This window comes from Poecilia reticulata, unplaced genomic scaffold, assembly GCF_000633615.1.
Source record: "Poecilia reticulata strain Guanapo unplaced genomic scaffold, Guppy_female_1.0+MT scaffold_159, whole genome shotgun sequence".
NCBI classification, from domain to species: domain Eukaryota; kingdom Metazoa; phylum Chordata; class Actinopteri; order Cyprinodontiformes; family Poeciliidae; genus Poecilia; species Poecilia reticulata.
Genome location: NW_007615017.1, coordinates 969051 through 979409, shown reverse-complemented (window position 1 = coordinate 979409; position 10359 = coordinate 969051). Strand labels below are relative to the sequence as shown.

Here is a 10359-nt window from a genome sequence, read left to right as displayed (position 1 = left end):
CATCATCCATCCATCATCCATCATCCATTCATCCATCATCCATCCATTCCCCACGTTCAGTTTATAACCACTCAGTTACCAAATGCAGCATAAATTACAGGCAAAACAACGAGATGAAAATCCTCCAGCTACAAACATTAAAACCATCATAAATATTTTACATTCTGACTCATTGGAGAATCGGAGTCGTGGTCGTCTGGGACGAGAGAAAATGTCTGTTATATAATGTACCGAAAACAAAATGAATTTATTTGTAAAACAAAGAGGGCCGCAAGTTGCAAATGTCAAAGTTTATAGTCACTTAAAAAGGATGCAGAAAGAAAGCTAAGCTAGTTGACGCTAGCTAGCATGAGCTATGTAAATGAAATAACTTACTTTCATTTACATAGCATCAGCTAGCTAGCGTCAACTAGCTAGTTAGATTACTGACGCTATTAACTTTGTACCAAAATACAGATTTAGTCACTATTAGCTATAAATATTAGATTAGCTTCTTGTCTATATGCTGAGTGAGAACTAGCTTCTGTTTTATGTTGGCTCTTAGCTCGGTATGCTAGCTAACGCTACTATAGTTAGCATACTGAGGAAAACTGCTCCCAATTAAAACAGGTTTATACTTTTATAAATCCCATGTAGTTTTCACCTTTTTGAATTTTATTTATGTTTATGATGATTTTATTACACACAACAGAATCAACATGTTGAACTTCTGCACTCAAACTGTCAGCAGCTTCTCTGTAGTTTTGGTATTTTCTGTTTTACACATTTAGCTGCACAGCTTTAAAATCAATGTTGGTTTAAAAACAGCATAAATTCAGAGGAAAAGCAAAGATTTTAGTGATGAAACACTTTAACATTCTGTACTAAATGATGGAATAAAGACGGTTTAGTTCAAGTTCAACGTTTGTTTATCCTACTTAAAAAAGGATGAAATGTAAAATAACCTTAGAAAACATTATCTAAAAGGCCCAATAACAGGAATAAAGTATTAACTATATATGATTTAATATAATAAATAGTGCTAATAAAAATGTAGGCAGTGAAAATGTGCCACTTTATTTCAGTGTTTTATGGGAATGTGGTTCAATCTGAGATTAACTACTAATCACATTTATTGCGTCATGTAGCTTTTGGCGCTGGTTCTGGTCCTGACTGGGCTGATGGGAGGCGGCCTGTCAGCTGTGAAGGTTCTGGTTCCGGCAGCAGTTCAGGCCTAACGAGGCAGCGGGCTACAGGTGGGCTACCTGGTGGTCTCAGTCAGGTTCAGGGGGCAGATGTTAAACCCGCCCGCCTCCCTTCCTCCCCGCTGGGATCCTAATGACGGTGGGCCGGGCAGAGGGGATTTGTTGGACGACAGCGGCGGCTCCCTGACTGCCAGCGGCCTCCTCGCCGCTGGACGTCGCGGCGGCGGCGGCCACTCCCAGCTCGCCTGGAGAAAACGGGCCTCATCTGCTGCTGAGCGGAGCCAGAATGAAAAACCAGAGAGAAAAATAACACACACGTTTTTATAGAGCAGCTCATTAGCTTAGCTTAGCATAAACTCTGCTCAAATATATCTGTATAAAAATGTAACACCAGTGACTAAAAAGGTCAGCATGAGCTAATATTGAGTTTGATTGTTTAATGCTGAGAAAAGACAAAAATAAAAAGCTAAATTATAAAAACGTTGGTTGGGTTAAGCTAAGCTAAGGAAACTAAGCTAAGCTAACATAAGCCAAGCTAAGGAAACTAAGCTAAGCTAACATAAGCNGACCCCTACAGGCAGAGCTGTAACTGAACTTCTACAGAAGTGGATCAGCTTCTATGTAAATGAAATAAGTTACTTTAAGTGAGTCTGTGCAGCAGGAGACCCGGCGATGGCAGTATGATGCTGTGTTGCTCTTCAGGTTGAGCCATTCAGAGCTTCGACATGCAGACCTAAAAACATAAAAACATTCATATCCAGAGTTTCTGCGGTTCAGACCAGAATAAATAAACTTTTACTGATGATAAACTTTCTGCATCATTTCACTCAGAAAAGAAAAACCAAAGTCCTCCACGCAGGTCGCTCAGGTTCTGAACCGCCAACTCAGTTAAAGCTCACAAATCCAGAACGTTCTGATATTTTCTGGGAAAATCCTGCAGTTTGGCTGCTGCTGGTTCCTAATTTCTTCCTTCCCTCCTCAGAGCTGCTGCCGCCTGTTGGCCCACAGCCTGACTGGAGTCACGCAGCGTCCGTCCTCACAGCAGCTGCTGTTATACTGGAGGGTTTTAAATCAGGAGAGAAACTAAAGTCACCAAACCTGCGTCACTGCTTAACATTTTACTGCTTTTAAAACACGGAATTTACACAATAATGTCATAAAACATCAATAAAATCATAAATAAACGTTAAAACTGAACGTTCAGGCTTTGCAGGGAATCTGAATAATTAATCTTTAATTTTTCTGACAGCTGATTTCTGCTGGATGATCTTCGGTTTTTCCTAAAACAGGTGAAACTGAAGACAAACGTCGGGATCGGAGCTTCACCGATTAACCGAGCGGATCCAGACCTGAACGCGCCGCCGCGTCTCCTCCGCGCCGCGGTGCGTAAAGCGCGCCGGACTCTCCAGGGACGGGAAGCGAGGCGGGGAAAAATCCTCCGTGCCGAACCAGAACCGGGTCCAGGTCCGGGTTCTGGTCCTAAAGCTGCAGGAGGAGAGGAAAGTTTGGTGAGAGGGTGAATCTCTGCCTGTGATGTGAGTTCAGTGCGAGCAAAGCTGCAGATTTCCTCCCACGCGCAGCAACAGGTGTCACCTCCCGCAGTCACGCACGTGCCGGTTTGTCCAATCAGCGCGCAGAAAGAGCAGAACGAGTCGGACTCACCTGGGGACAGGTGGCCTCCTAAAACCCAACATGTGAAGTTCAGTCAAGGCGACTCTGGTTCTTCAGTCAAATTCAGTTCCTGTTTCCATTCATTTATGACCAAATACATGAGAGAAACTACCGAACCGCTCCGGGTTTTTCTGATCAGTTTTATCACTAAAGGTTGATCTACAAACTTCTCCTGCGATTCTGACATTATGAATAAAACGTTTCAGAAAATGTGCATAAAGCCGGATTAGCATCTGATTCACCCAGCAGCAGCCCGCCGCACTAATCAGGAGGAGGAGGATGAGAGACAGGAGGGTCCATCATCCATCCATCCATCATCCATCCATCATCCATCCATCATCCATCCATCATCCATCCATCCNAAGCTAAGGAAACTAAGCTAAGCTAACATAAGCCAAGCTAAGGAAACTAAGCTAAGCTAACATAAGCTAAACTAAGGAAACTAGAGGCAAAATAAACTCATATTATATTAAAGCTGATGGGGTGATAAAATATAAGATTAATTAAAATAATGAAGCTTTTTCAGTATCTGCTTGTTTTCTGATGTAAAAAGGAGAAAAATCAAAGAAACGATTTAAACAAAACAGATCAGGATCTTTAAAATGGAGCTGAAGGCGCCAACAGCTGCGGCGCAGTTGTAGAGCAACACACCTGTCAGGTGTGTGTGCGTGCGTGTGTGTGTGTGTGTGTGTGTGTGTGTGTGTGTGTGTGTGTGTGTGTGTAGACCTGCCTGGTTAATCCTGAGCATGTTTGTCTCCTGTAGAGATCATCTAAAGACGCCTGACTTCTGCACAGGAGGCCGCTGCACATTAACTACCCCCCTCAAATCATGAACTGCCCCTGACACACACTCCCTGCGTCATGCATGCATGATTTCACACACACACACACACACACACACACACACACACACACACACACACACCATCAATCAGTGTGTGTGTGTGAGCCGCCGGCCTCGTGCTGCTGAGCCTTTTCTCCCTCCATAATGGCGGCCTGCGGCTCCGGGCCAATTAAAGCCCGGTGAGGAGCGGCTGAGGCGGCCGCTGCGCCCGGACAGCCCGGTTCTGATCCGAGGCTCAGGCGGGTCCAGCAGCTGCTGCGCTGACAACCTGCTGCGTCTGTTCATGCAGGTCGAGCTGCGGCGTCCAATCAGAGGACACGATGAGCAACCAATCACTGATCAGATCATCATCAGTCAGTTTTAATTATTCTTCTACATTTTATTAGCTTTTATTACTTTTGATCGTTTTTCATATTCAGGCTCATTTTTAGGAGCAGAATTCCAAAAGGTCAAAGTTCGGTGGTTTGAGCATCATTTATGTAAAGAATACTCAACAGGAGAAAACATTTTTTAAACTCTTCTCTTTGCTCCCTAAGTTTGCAGGCGCCATTTTAGCACAGCGCCACCTGCAGGAGCCTGCAGTGCCGTAATCACCGACAGCTGTCGTAAACTGCTGGTGTGGAGAAAAACAGTCACATCCGGTTGAAAGGCTTTAGAAAACGATCATAAACATGAAAACAAAGGTTTTTATATCAGTAAATAATGATAAAATCCTAAATAATGGAGATTATATTTATGTCAGTTAACAAAAATGTTTTATAAATTTCAGTTTTATTTTGTTTCACCACTTGAAGGAAATTCATACGTTTGAGTTATTTTATAATTATTTAATCCATTATTTCTGAAAGCTTTATTTGATTTGTGATAGTTAAATAAAAAGTCAATTTGCTGCACAAATTATATCTCAGGCTGCACGGTGGTGCAGTTGGTAGAGCTGCTGCCTTGCAGCAAGAAGGTTCTGGGTTCGATTCCCGGTCTTTCTGCATGGAGTCTCCATGTTCTCCCTGTGCATGGTGGGTTTTCTCCAGGTACTCTGGTTTCCTCCCACAGTCCAAAAACATGACTGTCAGGTTAATTGGTCTGTCTAAATTGTCCCTAGGTGTGAGTGTGTGTCTCTGTGTTGCCCTGTGACAGACTGGTGACCTGTCCAGGTGACCCCGCCCCTCACCTGGACCAGCAACCTCAAACCTGGATCATTATTCTGTAAAATATTCTAGTCCAGGCTCGAGTTTTTAGTTTTTTTTACTAGATTATTAGATGGAATCTCCCTTTAACCAGAAGCCATCTTTAGCATCTTTAGCATCTTTAGCATTCAATCAAATCAATTATTCAACTTTATCCGAGACGTGACTGAATATCCTGCTTCTATAATATTTGTTAATTATAACTGGAAATCCTCCATTTCAATTCTCACCCTAGCTCCACAGATTAGCCCCGCCCCCAGGAGGGTTAGCCCCGCCCCCAGGAGGGTTAGCCCCGCCCCCAGGAGGGTAAGGGTTAACAGATACTATTATTTCATGTTGATGGGCTGCTGTAACTTTGATTCAATGATATTTAATACATTAAATGAATTAAAACATTTAAACTTTTTCGGTATATTTAATGACTTCATGACATATAAATAATTAAAATTTTGTCCCGTTCAACCAGGAACGGTTCCATAAACAATCAGAATGAATCTAAAAACAGTTTTTTGTTCTGTATAAAAGGTTAAACTAACAGTGTTTCTCTTTCTTCAGGCCATTCATTTGTTTGGAGTCCGGTTTACGCACTTGATGACATCACTGTGGTCCTGGCCTCTGATTGGCTGACTGATAGTTTGGACTGAGTCTGTAGGTTATAATTAATCATCTTCTTCACAACTAAACTCGGATGCTTTTAAAAACAAGATCATTCACAGAAAACAACAGATCACTGCAACATTTTCCTGCAGGAGAATCTGATTGGTGATTTGCTGTTGGCTCAGTTGATATCAGAGGTAAAATCCTGGTTCACCTCAAACTTTATCAAACGAAACAGTAAAACTGAAATTATCCTCATTGGCATAAAATCTATATTTTCAAAACTCCCACATTCCTGAGCGATTCCTCCGTTCATCCTCTCATATCCATAATCTGGTCTGCATGTTTCCATCAGCGTAACAGAAATCATTCACTCATTCACTCATTCACAACTTATTGATTACTGCAACTTTCTAGAAACAGTTTCAGTCATAAACAGACATATTCAAGGTTTCCTGTGACTGGAGGCAGGTTAGGCTACGCTACCTAGCCGCTAGCATAGCTAGCTAGCTAGCTGTTTTACCAGTTAGCTAGTTTGTTTTTGCCACTGGCTCCTTCTGTTGCCAACCGGCTAGCACCAGCTAGCTAGCTAGCTTAGTTTGCACAGATTGGTGGTACTTTTGTTCTGGCCCCCAGGATAGATGCTAAAAGGCTAGTTAGCTTACATCGTATGCAAATTTACATACAAAAGAACAACAAAAAATAAAATTCAAATAATGATAAAATAAAATCAATTTCCACAGACCAGACAAAAAATAACAATGAGGATAAAAATGTTATTTCTAATTTGAACATAACTTTTACTCAGACACAGAAAGTTAAATCTCCAATCAGCCTCCGCAGCGGGACGGCGGCGGCTGCTGCGGCTCCAGGTCCAACAGAACTGCGGCCAAGCCCCAAGGGGTCACCGCCGGGCCAACGAGTCCCGTTACCGTGGCAACAGCAGGTCTGGACCAGGACCAGAGACATCCTGCACACGGACCGGGTTCATGGCTTCATTCATCTCTGGATGAAAACAGTTTAAACTGGTGAGAACTAAACACTGAAACCGGCTGCAAACCAAACTGCAAAAAAGAAACAAACTCAGACTAAAGAGCAACAATATGAGATAAATAAAACAAAACACCCACAAATGGTAGAAACAAAGGTTGAAACTTACCAAATAAGAAACTTTGGTTGATTAGACAGAGAGCGGAGCTGCAAATTATCATAAAGAAACAAAAAGAGAAACAAAAAGCAAAACCAGCCACCAATCACAGCGCAGCGCCCCGGGGGGCCGCTGGCTTCMCCTGCCAATAAGAGGTTCATCAGCCAATCACAGCGCAGCGCCCCGGGGGGCCGCTGGCTTCACCTGCCAATAACAGGTTCATCAGCCAATCACAGCGCAGCTTCAGTTCACCAGGCTGAGACGTTCAGCAGGAACTTTCCTGAACAAGATCAACACAAAGATCCGATTTTCAGACAATTACATTCACAAAAGCATCCACACAAGAACTCTGGCCATTTTCTGTTGTTGAAAAACTGAATCACAGGAAATAAAGTTTAGATGGAAAAACGTTCATGTTTTTCTGCGCTGTGCTGCCACCGCCTGGCCGCCGGATGAACTGCAGCTGGATCTGTCTATGGAAACTACAACAAATCACACAAATAAAAACTGTTTCCAATAAATTATCCCATCAAATGAATCAATGTACCTAGAAATAAACGTAGATAAATATAAAGATAGTATTTATTTAGTAAATCAGTTGTATTTATGTGTTTTATTTGGATGCTGCTGGTGATTTTGTAGATCTGGTGCTGAAGCCTCTAGACTAGCGGTTCTCAACGTGGGCGGTACCGCCCCCCAGGGGGCGTTCAGAGGACGGCAGGGGGCGCTGGCGGACATTTTTACAAAAGGGGGGCGCTGGGATGCCTTTGGGGGGCGTTTGGTCGAAGGTAAACTTTACACCTTAAATCCACAACAATGCCAGTTTAGACTTTGAGCAACTTGGTAAAACTGTATTGTGTAACATTAAATCATGCTTGGCTGCAGCTCTATCGATGGCAGCTCTTCTTCTATTCAGTGTTTGTAGCTTCATGGCTCCGCATCAGTTCAGCGTTACAGCGGCTGATGACGCTGCTGTGATTCACTTTGTATGGTATTTATGTAGCTACATATGTTTTGGCAGTTCTGTGATCATGTCAAAGCAGCAATTTATATTAAAAAGTGTTTTATTTCCATTTGAAAGCTGCCCGCTTCCATGGAAGGACAACAGAAAATGGCTCTTATAAACATGTAATTACTAAAATCACGATACCCTGACTGTGTATCCCTCTGAAAAATAAACCCAGTTAAATAAAGAAATCCCTCCATGGGTGATACCTCGATAGAGAGCGTTAATTTTATAGCGTTAACACGGAGCTGTAAGTGGTCGGTCTGCATTTTCCGCATCGATATGTTTCCCGACCGCCCTGCACCTTAAGGGGTTAAAAAAAACAAAAAAAAGACGTTCACATTGCGCAAAACTCTGAAACAGGAGAAACGGGACATGAAACTGAGCGACGAACTAGATGTGAATTATGGCATAAAAACAGAGAATCTGAGCTGAACAGTGAAAAATCAACACATGATGTGAAACATGATGATTAGGCGGCGCAGCAGGTGATGAGTGAAGATTACTGATGGTCAATAAACGATAAAATAAATGTAGCAACAGGAAAGAAACTAAAGTGGACATAGCAATAAACCAAGAGAGGATAAAACTAATCAAAGGAAACTAAATGGAAATTAATGAAGAACAAAATGAAAGAATAAACTAAGAAACTAAAGTAAATACAGAGGAATAAACTGGTATGGCAAGACCTTTAGAGCAATAATTAATACAGAGACTGTATGGCAAGAATAAACAGACACTATTTCCAGATAAAAGGTAAAATAATGTTGTTGAAGTGCCATGGGCAGGGGCGCAACTACACATTATTCAGGTGGATGCGAAAACATAAATCGGCGCCCCCCACGAAGGAGCGTAGAAATATACGCCCCCCCCCCTCCGCGCGCTACATTTATGTGTGTGAGGTGAAGGAGCGTAAGGCGCTGAAGTGTACGGGAAAACATAATCGGTGCGCCGATTCAAAACATCTACAATAATGATAGTAACATTATTAATAAAATAATTGTAGGTGCAAGTAGCCTACAAATTCTTTGGTGGGGGGCGGTGAGGGACCTGGATTAGGGCTAGGGGGGCGCTGGTCCGAAAAAGGTTGAGAAACACTGATTTAGAGGATATTTATGGATGGAGACGAACGACCCGCTGCCCCTTAAAGGGAAAAAGCAGAAAGTAAAAGAATATTTTCATCGTGTTGTATTTAGTAAAAAGCTGCAGATTTCATGGCTGTTTGGTTTTATGTTCCTTCGTTTCACTGAGTGGTTTTTTCTGTGCTTTGGGTCTGAAATAAATTAATGAAACAGATCAATTAGGTTCCCATCAAATGTTTGTTTTCATGTATCTGCATCTTCCTGTGATTCTCTTTGTGCTCCAGCTTGTTGGCGTCAAACCCTGAAGGGTCAGAGGAGAAACTGGCTTCGGTTGCTGAGCTCCTCCTGCAGTCCATCATCATGGAAACATCCAGAAGCCGTTTCGTTTCTGTTGGGATTCTGGAGCGTCTTCTGTCCTCACGTTTCAGGGCTTTTCCTCTGGATTTGTCTGTTTGGGACGTTAAATAAATCCGTGTGGCTCCATCAGTCGGTCCAGATCCACCTGAGGCTGCAGACGCCAAACGGAACAAGGTTTTTCTGCTGAGACCTCATCAGGTCCAAAGCTGTCCATCCGTCCGTTTTCTATACTCCCTGGTCCCTCAGTGGGGTGGGGAGGGATGCTGGTGCCTCTCCAGCTGGCGTACAGTGGTGCAGTGGGTAGGGCTGTTGCCTTGCAGCAAGAAGGTTCTGGGTTCGATTCCCGGTCTTTCTGCATGGAGTCTCCATGTTCTCCCTGTGCATGGTGGGTTTTCTCCAGGTACTNGCCTTGCAGCAAGAAGGTTCTGGGTTCGATTCCCGGTCTTTCTGCATGGAGTCTCCATGTTCTCCCTGTGCATGGTGGGTTTTCTCCAGGTACTCCGGTTTCCTCCCACAGTCCAGAAACATGACTGTCAGGTTAACTGGTCTGTCTGAATCCTCCCTAGGTGTGTGTCTCTGTGTTGCCCTGCGACAGACTGGCGACCCGTCCAGGTGACCCGTCCAGGCGACCCGTCCAGGTGACCCGTACAGGTGACCCGTACAGGCGACCTGTCCAGGTGACCCGTCCAGGTGACCCGTCCAGGTGACCCATAGAGGTGACCCGTACAGGCGACCTGTCCAGGTGACCCCGCCTCTCGCCCAGTACGCCAGCTGGAGGTCCAAAGCTGAACAGACTAAAACCACAGCAAACTGGATCAACCTGCATCAGAACCAGAACCAGACACGGAGAAGCAGCTTTCAGCTTCTATGCACCACAGATCTGGAACAAACTTACAGAAAACTGAAAACCAGCCGAAACCCTGAGCTCCTTCAAACCCAGACTGAACCAGCTGGTTGGAGTTGCTATGGAAACGTAACCAATGAAACATGGATCAATAATCCGATGTGTATCGACGCCACTTGGACAAATGTAAAGATCATTTCCTGATTTCTGTGCTGTTAAGATTTAAATCACTTTGAACAAATAAAGTTAATTTGATTTCCTCCAGTTCTCCATGACCAGCCGAGCGGCAGGAATGTTCTGCAGCAAACGGCTGGAGCCGTGAGGTTCTGTTTGGTCTGGACTCCGGGTCGGATCGGCTTTCAGCGTGAGAGCAGTCTGGGTAAACAGGTCTGGGTCAACAGCGGAGGCGGCGGGGAGCATCGGATCTGTGTGAACATCTGGGC

At 43.9% G+C, this 10359-nt stretch overlaps 1 protein-coding gene across 3 annotated transcripts in view; it reads right to left on the bottom strand.

Moving 5' to 3' along the window:
• Nucleotides 1-2898, bottom strand: part of gmnc (geminin coiled-coil domain containing) — a 6825-nt gene extending 3927 nt beyond the window's left edge. The window contains exons 1-2 of one of the 3 annotated variants that reach the window (XM_008402055.2): nt 2012-2898; nt 1824-1917 (exon numbers count right to left, since the gene is read on the bottom strand). The gene's annotated coding sequence lies outside the window, so the exon portion shown is untranslated. Of the gene's footprint in view, nt 1-1823 lie in introns of all 3 variants that reach the window. The other 2 variants (XM_017303055.1, XM_017303056.1) reach the window with 2 other exon arrangements.
• Between the last annotated feature and the right edge of the window lie 7461 nt (nt 2899-10359).